Raw genomic sequence first — 11,628 nt, 5'->3', positions numbered from 1 at the left:
CAGCAAAAGGCAGGAGACCTGTCCAGATTCTAGCTCTGCCACATAACAACTTGCCACTTGATGCAATGAAAGTTTCACTGACCTCATTAGGGTTGTGAGGATTAAAGGTATAATATACATGGAGGTACCTGATCCATCAAAGATGCTCAAGTTCATAAAAATGATACTCACTACCTAGAAAATATGTACACATCTTCCTCCATGATACTAGCCAAGTAAAAGGTGTGGAATGCTAACCACCAGTGTGGGAAGCAGATGCAGGCTGGTTTCGTACATTTAGCAATCCAGGGAGCACACATGTGAACAGATGTTCTTAGTGGAATTGGCTGGTCTGCCACCAATAGGTCATTAATCGATTCGATTATTAAAAGCTGAAGAGTCCTAAGAGGAATATTTTGTGAAGTCGCGGTAGAAATGGGTTAGCTCTGGGAGTCGGGGCAGGACACATGTGGGAAAGTGAAATGGGAGGAAGCATTTGAGCTAAGGCTTGAGATGGTAGACTGCCATTTGGAGGAGGAAAGAGGCACATGCCGAGTGAAGGTAAGCAGCAGGAGACAGGGCTGGGGGAATGGTCGAGTAAGGGTTGTCCAGAGCAGGCAGACTACGAGGGGGACAGGTGATGAGGCTGGAGAGGTGGACAGGGGTCAGCTCGTGGAGCGCCACAGGTAGTGACAAGAATTTTAAGCAGAGTGGCATGGCCAGATTTAGGATCTAGACCAGGATTCAGCAAATGTTTTGTGAAAAAAGATCAGATAGTAAATATTGTAGACTGTGAGACTTATAGTTTCTGTTGCAGCTATCCAACTCTGCCATCATAGAGTGAGAGCAGCCGCAGACAATATGTAAATGAAAGAGTAAGACTCTGTTCTAACGCTTTATTTGTGCACACTGAAATAATTGCATATGATTTTTATGTCACAAAATATTCTTCTGACTTTTTTTCCCAACCATTTATAAACATAAAAACCATTCTTAGCTCATGAGTTGTGTGTGCAAAAACAGGCAACAGGCTAGATTTGACCAGGGACTTTATTTTACCTACTCTGTTCTGGAACAGTCCCTCAGGCAGAAGAGTATAAAAGGGGTTGGAGGGCTACTTTGAGGCAAGAAGCTCAGCCAGGAAGCTGCAGAAGTGATCCAGGGAGAGAAATGAGGGTTATGGGGGTTGGCACTGCAAAGAGGGAGAGATTCAGATCAGGGAGGTAGGATTGGATGCCAGAGGTTAATGGGAGAACTAGCCCCCCTCAAATCACCAAGGGGACTCCAGGTCTCCTCAGCAAGGGGAAGCAGCTTCTCATAGCTTTGGTGGATTCCTCACTGAGCTGTGGCATTGGACAAGAGTGTACAGGAGCATGAGCTAGAGGGAGAGACCCCTCTGCCTTCGCCACCCATGCATGGAGGGAGGGCACCAGGACCCCAAGCTGTTGCTCCCTGAGAATCAGGTGGTAACTTCTCTCTCTGCTCCCACACCGTCTTTCAGCAGGAGAGTTTTTATGGGCCAGAGCTTTGCAGAGACCAAATTCTTCTCTCTGAAATTCCTTCTGGCTTGTTTGGCAGGGCCAGTTGCTCTCAATAGTGTTACCTGCCTGGCATGCAATAGTGGTTATGTGCGGGACTGTGGAGATGAAAGCAGGCCCTCCTAATTGCAGGTCTGTTGGCCACAGCCCTAGATCCTGTCTTGGAGAGGCCAGAGAAGGTGGCAAGGGAGGAGGAGAAGGAGTGTCAGTCTTGAGGGAAGAGGAGGGGCAAAGACTCGCTCACTGAGTCCCATAGATTAAGGTTTGGGGGAGAATCCCTCTTGTGTAGTGCTGGCCTTCTTTCTTTATGCCCGAAAGCCTGGAGACCTTGTTCCCTAAGGAGAACCTGCTGATGTGCCTCTTCTTCTAAAATCGGGGAGGGACGGCCAGGCCAGCTCCTTCACCATGGCAGACCTACCTTCCTCATTAGCCTTCCTCACACACAAACATTGGAAAGTTCAGCCTCCCTAACTTCCCACATGGCCTCAACACAGATGTCCCATAGCATCTCCCATGGCTCAAGGATCCCCAGGGACTTCTCTAGGCCATGTCAGTCCCTCAGCCTACAAAGGCCAAGCCCAGAAGGAACAAGTTCCCTGGGGTCACCCTGCCACACTAGAAACATCCTGTACCAGGAGGGGGCTGAGTCCTCAGGACAAGGGGAGCTGTTTTTCTTCCTAACTTCCCCGAACACAGCTCAGTGGGAAGTCCTTCCCAGTGTCCCAGGCTCCCCTCAGCCCAGGCTTTGCAAGATCATTCTTCATAATGCCCAGCCTTCTGGGAGAGCTGTCTGCGGAGAATCCAGCTGGACAGCTAGGATATCTGTGTTGCTGCCTCCACTCACTCTGTCCCTGGGCAGTTTGGGCATCAGTTTCTGCATCTTTCAGGTGAGATAATGGTTCCTGCTCATGGGCTTCCCAGAGCCGTCGTGAGGGTGGTGAGTAGACAGAGAGGGTCAGAGATCAGAGAGTCTCCAAGTGCCATGTGGCATCTCAGCACAGTCAAACCTCTGGAGCCCATACCAGCTCTGGCCCTCAGAGAATAGCTCTTGGGGAAGGGGGAAAGGAACAGAGCTGTAGTCAAGCTGCTCAGAAAAGGGCTAGGGTTTTGGCCACCCCTACTGACACTCCCCTCACTAGCTTCAAGCCTGACACATCAGTGAGGGAGTTGAAAGTCCTCATCTGCTCACATTTTCCCCAGAACCTTTTTTTACAGTAGGTAATGGCTGTTGAGCACTTAATATGTGCTGAGCACCACAGCCATCTCTTACTCCTCAAAGCCCCATGAAACCAGCATGGTGGCACACATCTCAGCTACTCAAGAGGCTGAGGCAGGAGGATTGCTTGAACCCAGGAGTTGTGCAAGCCCAGGAGGCTGCAGTGAGCCACGTTTGCACCACTGCACCGCAACCTGGATGACAGAGCAAGACCCTGCCTCCAAAAAAACTAAGGCCAGGTGCAGTGGCTCAGGCCTGTAATCTCAACACTTTGGGAGGCTGAGGCAGGAGGGGATCACTGGAGCCCAGAAGTTCAAGACCAGCCTGGGCAGCAAAGTGACACCCCATCTCTACAAAAAATTAGTGTGGTGGCATGCACCTGTAGTCCCAACTACTCGGGAGGCTGAGGTGGGAGGATTGCTTGAGCCCAGGAGGTTGAGGCTGCAGTGAGCCAAGGTTGTGCGACTGCACGCCAGCCTACACAACAGAGAGAGAGATCTCAAAAAAAAAAAACAAACCCATGAAGTATGTATTCTTATTATCCTCATTTTACTAGAGGGGAAACTAAAGATTGGAGAGGTTAGGTCTCTTGCCCAAGATCACTCAGAAAACAACTGGTGATCTGAAATTCCTCCCAGGTCTGTATCCTTTACAAGAGCTGTATGAATTTCCCCTGAAACTGTCTTAAAACTGCCTTGGAATTGGGGCATTTGTACAGCTCTTCTTGGAGTTCCTGGGGCAGAGTGGCCCAGGTCAGTCCAAGTGGAAGGCAAGTTTACACATGTCCCAAAGCGGAAAACACCAGTTAATCCCCAACTCCTGCTCTAGAAGACAAGGCTTTTTCTCCAGTGGCCACTAGGGTGCAGTATGTGTCCCTAAACCCGGAGCCTGGGGGTGGAGTGGAGGAATGCTTACACTTTGCCTCCGGAAAGCTCTCTTAGAGCTCTCTTCAGTAGAGTTTATAACCAATATTTTCAAAATTTGCCACATTTCATTTTTTTAATATTATTTTCTCTCTGCTAGTTGATATACACAGTATGAGCACCAGGGAAAACAACGCACACAGATATTGGAAGGAAGGAAATTCAAGGCAGAGAGGGAAAGCTGTAGCAAAGGCTCTGCGGTGGCAGCGAGCTATACAACTTGAAGGAACAGCAAGGCCACCAGGCTGTAGGGGAGTGAATGATGGGGGGAGTAGCAGGGCTCAGAACAGTAACAAAGGGAACCTGATAGTGTGGGCCTTTGTAGGCCATGGGAAGGTTTAGGGCAAAGGAGTGAATGATAAAGCCTAGCTTTTTGTTGTTGTTTTTGAGACGAGTCTCGCTCTGTCTCCCAGACTGGAATGCAATGGCGTGATCTCGGCTCACTGCAACCTCTGCCTCCTGGGTTCCAGCAATTCTCCTGTCTCAGCCACCCGAGTAGCTGAAATTACAGGTGTGCACCACCACGCCCGGCTACATTTTGTATTTTTAGTAGAGATGGGGTTTCACCATGTTGGCCATTCCAGTCTCAGGTGATCCGCCTGCCTCATCATCCCAAAGTGCTGGGATTACAGGTGTGAGCCACCACACCCAGCCCGCTAGCTCATTTTTTTAAAGGGTAATGCTAGCTGCTGTATTGAGACTAGACCACAGGGCTGAGTGGGAACAAGGGAAGAGGCTGGAAGACCAGAAGGCCCTTGCTATAATCTGAAAGAGGCAGCATTGACTGGAACCAAGGTAACAGTGCTGTAGTTGTGAGGAGTAGCTGGATTCTGGACACATTTTGCAGCTTGACACCTATAGCTTTTGCCGACAGCTGGGATGTGGGGTGTGAGAGCAAGAGAAGAGTCAGGGATGACTGTAAAGTTTTTGGCCTGAGCAATTGGAAGACTGAGTTTGATGTTTACTGAGATAGGAAAGTGTGTGGGAGGAGCGGGCTTGGGGATGAAAATCTGTCCAGTAGGCAGTTGTGTGTGGGAGTCTGGAGACAGGACTGGGCTGGAAATCTAATTTGGGGAGCTGTTAATGGCGCCTATAATGGCATTTAAAGGCTGGTGAAGTCATGTAGGGAAGGAGAGTGAAAGAGAAGATGTCCAGAGGCAACTATGCCCTGGGCACACCCTCATCCTGAAGGCAGGAAGCTGAAAACAGGGCAGGAGTTAGAGATGTCCAAAGCCAGAGACGGGCTGAAGCTGCAGGACTCAGTGCTACAGGAAGTCCTGTAGGGTGACGGGCTCTAGGGTTTTCTTCCAGGTTGCCTAGGAGAGGATGGGCTTCTCTCACTTATCCTGACCTGTCTGAACCCCTTGAGGGAAGGGCCTGGCCCCAGGGCACATAGTCAGTTAAGGCCTCAAGAGCGTTCAGGCTCCCAGGGCCAAAGGAGGCCATGAGCCTTGGCTACTTCCACTCCTTTTATTTTCTTTTTTTTTTTTCCCGAGATGGGATCTCGTTCTGCCACCCAGGCTGGAGTGCAGTGACGCGATCTCAGCTCACTGCAAGCTCCGCCTCCTGGGTTCACGCCATTCTCCTGCCTCAGCCTCCCGAGTAGCTGGGACTACAGGCGCCCGCCACCACGCCCAGCTAGGTTTTTGTATTTTTAGTAGAGACGGGGTTTCACCGTGTTAGCCAGGATGGTCTCGATTTCCCGACCTCGTGATCTGCCCACCTTGGCCTCCCAAAGTGCTGGGATTACAGGCGTGAGCCACGGTTCCCGGCCGACTTCCTCTCCTTTTCTTTTGCCCCAATATGGGTGCTCTAGAGGTCTCCGCAATCTCTCCCTGGGCTACCTCGTCCACCTGCAAGCCTCAACTGCCACTGCTGGGCTTCAGTGCTCTGTCTCCAACGCAGATCCCTGGCTTTCGCTAGATGTCCCACAAGCCTCTCCTACTCAGCATGTTCAATACCGCAGCCATCTTTCCCCCGCAAACTGATGTCTCCACCACCTACCCAGTTCCTAGACAGGGCCCTGGACAACACCTTCCACCCTTCCCAGAGCCTTCTCAAGGCCCATAACTTACAGCTTCTGAATCTCTTTTTTTTTTTTTTTTTTTTTTTTGAGACGGAGTCTCGCTCTGTTGCCCAGGCTGGAGTGCCAGGCTGGAGTGCAGTGGCGCAATCTCGGCTCACTGCAAGCTCCATCTCCCGGGTTCCCGCCATTCTCCTGCCTCAGCCTCCCGAGTAGCTGGGACTACAGGCGCCCGCCACCACGCCCGGCTAGTTTTTTGTATTTTTAGTAGAGACGGGGTTTCACCGTGTTAGCCAGGATGGTCTCGATCTCCTGACCTCGTGATCCGCCCGTCTCGGCCTCCCAAAGTGCTGGGATTACAGGCTTGAGCCACCGCGCCCGGCCCAGCTTCTGAATCTCTTATCTCCAGCTTCTGAATCTCTTATCTCCAGCTTCTGAATCTCCCCGACCCTTCACCAGCTGTGTCAATTCAGCTGCCTCTCCTTGCTCTCCTGCTCCCAGTCCCTCCCCTTCCAATTCAGCCTCTACACAGAGGCTAAAGGGCCCCTTCTCCGGCACAAATCTGGCTCTACCATGACTTGACTTAACACTCTTTTCTGAATATCTAAGAGATGAAAGTCCCCGCTGCCCACCCTGGCCCCCTAAGCACCTCCAGCCACTCCCTACCTTGCCTGCTCCCTGTCATGCGCATCGATGTGAAGAGAGTCCACCAACAGGCTTTGTGTGAACAACAAGGCTGTTTATTTCACCTGGGTGCAGGCGGGCTGAGTCCGAAAAAGGAGTCAGCAAAGGGTGGCGGGATTATCATTAGTTCTCTAGGTTTTGGGATAGGCGGTGGAGTTAGGAGCAATGTTTTGCGGGCAGGGGGTGGATCTCACAAAGTACATTCTCAAGGGTGGGGAGAATTACAAAGAACCTTCTTAAGGGTCGGGGAGATTACAAAGTACATTGATCAGTTAGGGTGGGACAGAAACAAATCACAATAGTGGAATATCATCAGCTATTTTCACTTCTTTTGTGGATCTTCAGTTGCTTCAGGCAATCTGGATGTATACATGCAGGTCACAGGGGATATGATGGCTTAGCTTGGGCTCAGAGGCGTGACACTCCCCTGCACCACACTGAGCAGCCTGGGGCTCTGAACTCTGGGCCTTTGTTCCTGCCGTTCCCTCTAGCTGGAACCCCCAAACCCCTGTCCCTGGTGAACAAGACTACCTAGTATGGGTGAGAAGTACCTTGAGAGCTGGGGTAGGCACTGGGTTGGGGGTCAGGGGTGGCGGGGAAAAAGGGAGTCCTTCCAGCGGGGCTCTGGAGGACCTCTCAAATGAGGCATCTCCTTCCCGCATCAGAGACTCTTGCGGAGCCAAAGGTTGGGTGGGCCCAGGAGGGCACCTTCAACTAGCCTTCCTCCGCCCAAAAACTGAGTCTCCCTTAGCCTTAGACATTTATCATCTGTCTCATATCCCCTGGCACAGGACCAGAGGCCAAGGCAGGGCTTGGGGAATGGCGAGGGTTGGGGAGGGCAAGAACACGGTTTTGATAGCCCTGACAGGGCTCTTCCAGGGGCCCATTGCAACCCCCATCTAAGGACTCCTCCTCATTGGCCAGTGAGGGTTTGGTTGGGTCCCTGGAGGACTCAAAGGATCAACCCAAAATTTGGGGCCTCATCTGTGTGAGCTGTGTATGTCTTCTCCCTCAGCCCCTGACCTCAGAGCCTCCACCCTCCACTCACCAGGCCTTCTCACTGGACCCAGAACCATCCTCTCCAGAACCCCCACCTTGGCTCCTGACCACAGAGACAAGGAAAGACCATGAGCTGTGGCAAACCACCCAGCCTTGCTACGTCACAAGGGAATGCTAGTGTCAAGAATTAAACTTGAAGCATCTGGATTCCTCTCAGCCTCATTATCCCATTTTTGAGGTATGAAAACTGAGGCCCACAGAGATTAAATCACTTGCCCAAAGTTCAGGGTGCACACTTGAGTGAGTTTTTTTAATTTGTAGTTTTGTTTTGTGTGTTTGTTATTTTAACTATACCTGTATGTTATATATACTCATGTTTACTAAATATACTTAATACACAATTTAAAAACCAAACAAGGCCGGGCGTGGTGGCTCACGCCTGTAATCCCAGCACTTTGGGAGGCAGAGGCGGGTGGATCACCTGAGGTCAGGAGTTAAAGATCAGCCTGGCCAACATGGCGAAACCCTGTCTCTACTAAAAATACCAAAAGTAGCCAGGTGTGGTAGCGCATGCCTGTAGTCCCAGCTACTCAGGAGGCTGAGGCAGAAGATTCACTTGAACCCGGAAGGCAGAGGTTTCAGTGAGCCGAGATCGTGCCACTGCACTCCAGTCTGGGCAACAGAGCAAGACTCTGTCTCAAAAAATAAAAAATAAATAAAAATAAATAAATAATAAAAACAAAACAAAACCTAGCCAAGGTCACCTCCTTGGTTTCTGGCTGAAAGCACAGGCTTCACGGGCACATTGACAAGGGCTGTAATTCCTGCTCTCTGCCCCTTACTGAGCCAATGTCCCCGGCCTTAGTTTCCCTGTATGTCAGATGGGCATGACGACGTGCAGCTCCCTTCAGAGGGTGCATAGTGATAGCAGCACACACACTCCCATGTGCCAGGCATCGCCTGTGTCATCCTCCCAGCGGCACTGTGAAGTGGGAGCTATTATCTTACCTAAGGTCATATGGCTAGTGAGTGGCAGGGCCGGTATTTGGATCCAGGCCGGCTTACTTCATTGTCTGTGCTAAGTGCCACAGTATGAGCCCCTGCCATGTACAGGAGGGCGGGGGTCACCCTGAGTTTCACTGTTTCTACTGTAAGATCAGCACAGAGGTGGGTGTGGAGCAACTGTGCTGTTCAGAGTGACTCTGGCCTCACAGTGAGGGTGTCAGCACGAGGCCGGGCCTGAGGCGACTGCTCCCACCTCTTCCTAGGCTGCAGAACCCCATATGAGGGAGGAAACCTAAGACCAGCCACATCAGGGTGCTGCCAGTATCCCTTGGAATCCCTGGAGCTGAATGGGAGAGCAGGCCAGGCAGGGGTAAAGGGCTTCCCTCAAAGCTGGGACTACTAGGCTGAGAACCATACATTCATCTGCAGAGCCCTGGATGGGTCTGGCCTGGGAGTGGGGCCATGACATGAGGTTTCAAGGTGCTATAAGAAGAGCTGGGGGGCTCTCCAGACACCAAAAGATCCAAGCCTTCTGTACATGTGAGGAAACTGAGGCCCAGAGAGGGAAGGGGTCCTATCCAGGTCACACAGCCAGTCCATGCTGGGACTGGGAGAATGGGAGAGGGTCCGGTGCTCCCATGGCTCATGTCCTAGCCTGGGTCCCAGAGCTGCACAGATCCATCTACAGGAGGAACCATGCGTATGCATGCATGTGCATACATGTGTGTGCGCGCGTGTGCATGACAGCAAAACCAAGAGCAGGGACCTACAAGGTACTATGATGCCCACCCCACCTTATCCTGATGCCTCCCTCTCTCCCTCCCTCCCTCCTCCTTCCTCCTCTCCTTCCTTCCTTCCTTCCTGATGCAGTACCTGTCTTTCTCCTCCAGAGACTGCCCTCACCTCTGCCCCAGCCCTTGTTTTCATCTCTCCCCAGGGCCTGGCCTCAGTCCACCCACCATCCCCCTTACTTCTCTGACATCTCCCCTTTCCTCTTTCCATTCCAGCACCATGGCCCCTCCAGCTCCCCCTCAGAGAGCTGGCTGTTCCTTCAGCCTGGTATGTTCTTTCCCCAAGTGTCCACATGGCTCACTCCCTCACTCCTTCAGGTCTTTACTCAAAGTCACCTTCTCAGTGAGGCCATCTGCTCTTCACACCTCCCCACACTTTCTATACACTGCCTGCTTTTTCTCCATAGCATCTATAACACGCCATATATTTTACATAGAACGCTAGCTCCATGAGGACAAGGACTTTTATCTTCCTTATGCCTGTGTCCTCAATGCTGGAGTGGTGCCTGGCACACTGGGAGCTCTCAACTGGTATCTGCCAAGAGAATGGAAAGGCTTGCTCTGCAACTGCTCAGGGCTCATCTGAGCCTGATGTTGGGACCAGAAACTGCAAGGTGTTAAGGGCAAGCCTGTGGCAGAGCAGTGGACAGCAGGTGGGAGCTCTGTATGAACCCATGGCTGCCCTGCCTCCAGGGCCCCTTCCAGGGACAGGAGGATGCCAGAGGGCTGAAGTGCTTGGGGAAGGGCAGAGGAGGGTAGGAACCAGAACCCTGGGCCCTGTATATGCCTCTCTCAGCTGTAACTGAGGCCTTGGAACCATTCTGCTCTGGAATGCCAAGAATGAGAGAGGTTCACAGGGCCACTGAGGGTAAGACTGGGGAAGGGGCTTACAGAGGGTCACCGAAGAAGGCTGTTGTACAGCTGGGGACTTCCAGCTGTGGGCCCTTCCCTGGTCACTCCCAGCCCTGGTTCCCCTGGCTCAGCTCCTCCCACCATGGGATGTCAGACACAATCCTCCTCCCTGGATTCCCTGTGATCTCACCAGGCTCCCCACCTGTTACCCCTACCCCCTGCCCCCCATTCTCACACTACAGCTATTCCTTCTTTGTCTTTTTAAATACTACATACTGGTCAGGTGCGGGGGCTCACGCCTGTAATCCTACACTTTAGAAGGCCAAAGCAGGTGGATCACTTGAGGTCAGGAGTTTGAGACCAGCGTGGCCAACATGGTGAAACCCAGTCTCTACTAAAAATGCAAAAATTAGCCGGGCGTGGTGGCGCACACTTGTAATCCCAGCTACTTGAGAGGCTGAGGAAGGAGAATTGCTTGAACCCAGGAGGCAGAGGTTTCAGTGAGCTGAGATCACGCCACTGCACTCCAGCCTGCGTGATGGGAGCGAGACTCCATAAAAAAAAATATATATATAATATATATATATAACATACAAACAATATGGATCATATTTATATGCTATCAATCATATAATAAACCCACAAATGTCCAACCCCAGAACTAAAAAATTATTAATAGCTGGTACTACTCTGGTATTCCTCCCCATCTGCCTGTAGGAATTATTTCTTTTTCTAAAATAGCTTTCTTATATACATATATATAGTGAAGAATGTATTTTTGCTTATTTTTCAGCTACAAGACTGGTGTCACATTGTATATAGTCTGTATTACTTTTTTGTTTTTTGAGACGGAATCTCTGTCACCCAGGCTGGAGTATAGCAGCACAATCTCCACTCACTGCAACCTCCGCCTCCTGGATTCGAGGGATTCTCTCCTGCCTCAGCTTTTTCAGTAGCTGGGACTACAGGTGCCCAACTATGCCAGGCTGTTTTTTTTTTGTTTGTTTGTTTTTTTGAGGCCGAGTCTCGCTCTGTCGCCAGGCTGGAGTGCAGTGATGCAATCTTGGCTCACTGCAACCTCCGCCTCCCAGGTTCAAGCAATTCTCCCACCTCAGTCTCCCGAGTAGCTGGGACTACAGGTGCCTGCCACCACACCCAGCTAATTTTTGCATTTTTAGTAGAGACAGGGTTTCACCATGTTGGCCAGGATGGTCTTGATCTCTTGACCTTGTGATCCACCCACCTCTGCCGCCCAAAGTGCTGGGATTACAGGCGTGAACCACCACGCCCAGCTACTGTTATTACTTTTTATGCCTCCAGAATTTTTCTGTGTTGCTGCAGGTGTCTGTTGTGCCTTAATTTTCGCTATTATAGAGGATTCTATTATGTCCAGTTGCACAACCGTGTATGTATCTGTTCTCCTGTGGATGGACATTTGGGTTATGTCCAGTGTCTCTTGACCACCTACCTTGTGCAGTGCCCCCTGGCCCTCCTGTCATTAATCCACACTCTAGCTACATCCACAGACCCATGACTTCACGAACCCCCATCTTCTACTTCTGAGCTCCAGACCATATAAAAGGCATAACTGTGTTTATTGAGCACTTACTCTGAGCCA

This window comes from Rhinopithecus roxellana, chromosome 16 (assembly GCF_007565055.1).
Source record: "Rhinopithecus roxellana isolate Shanxi Qingling chromosome 16, ASM756505v1, whole genome shotgun sequence".
Classification (NCBI taxonomy): domain Eukaryota; kingdom Metazoa; phylum Chordata; class Mammalia; order Primates; family Cercopithecidae; genus Rhinopithecus; species Rhinopithecus roxellana.
This window is presented reverse-complemented; position numbering follows the sequence as displayed.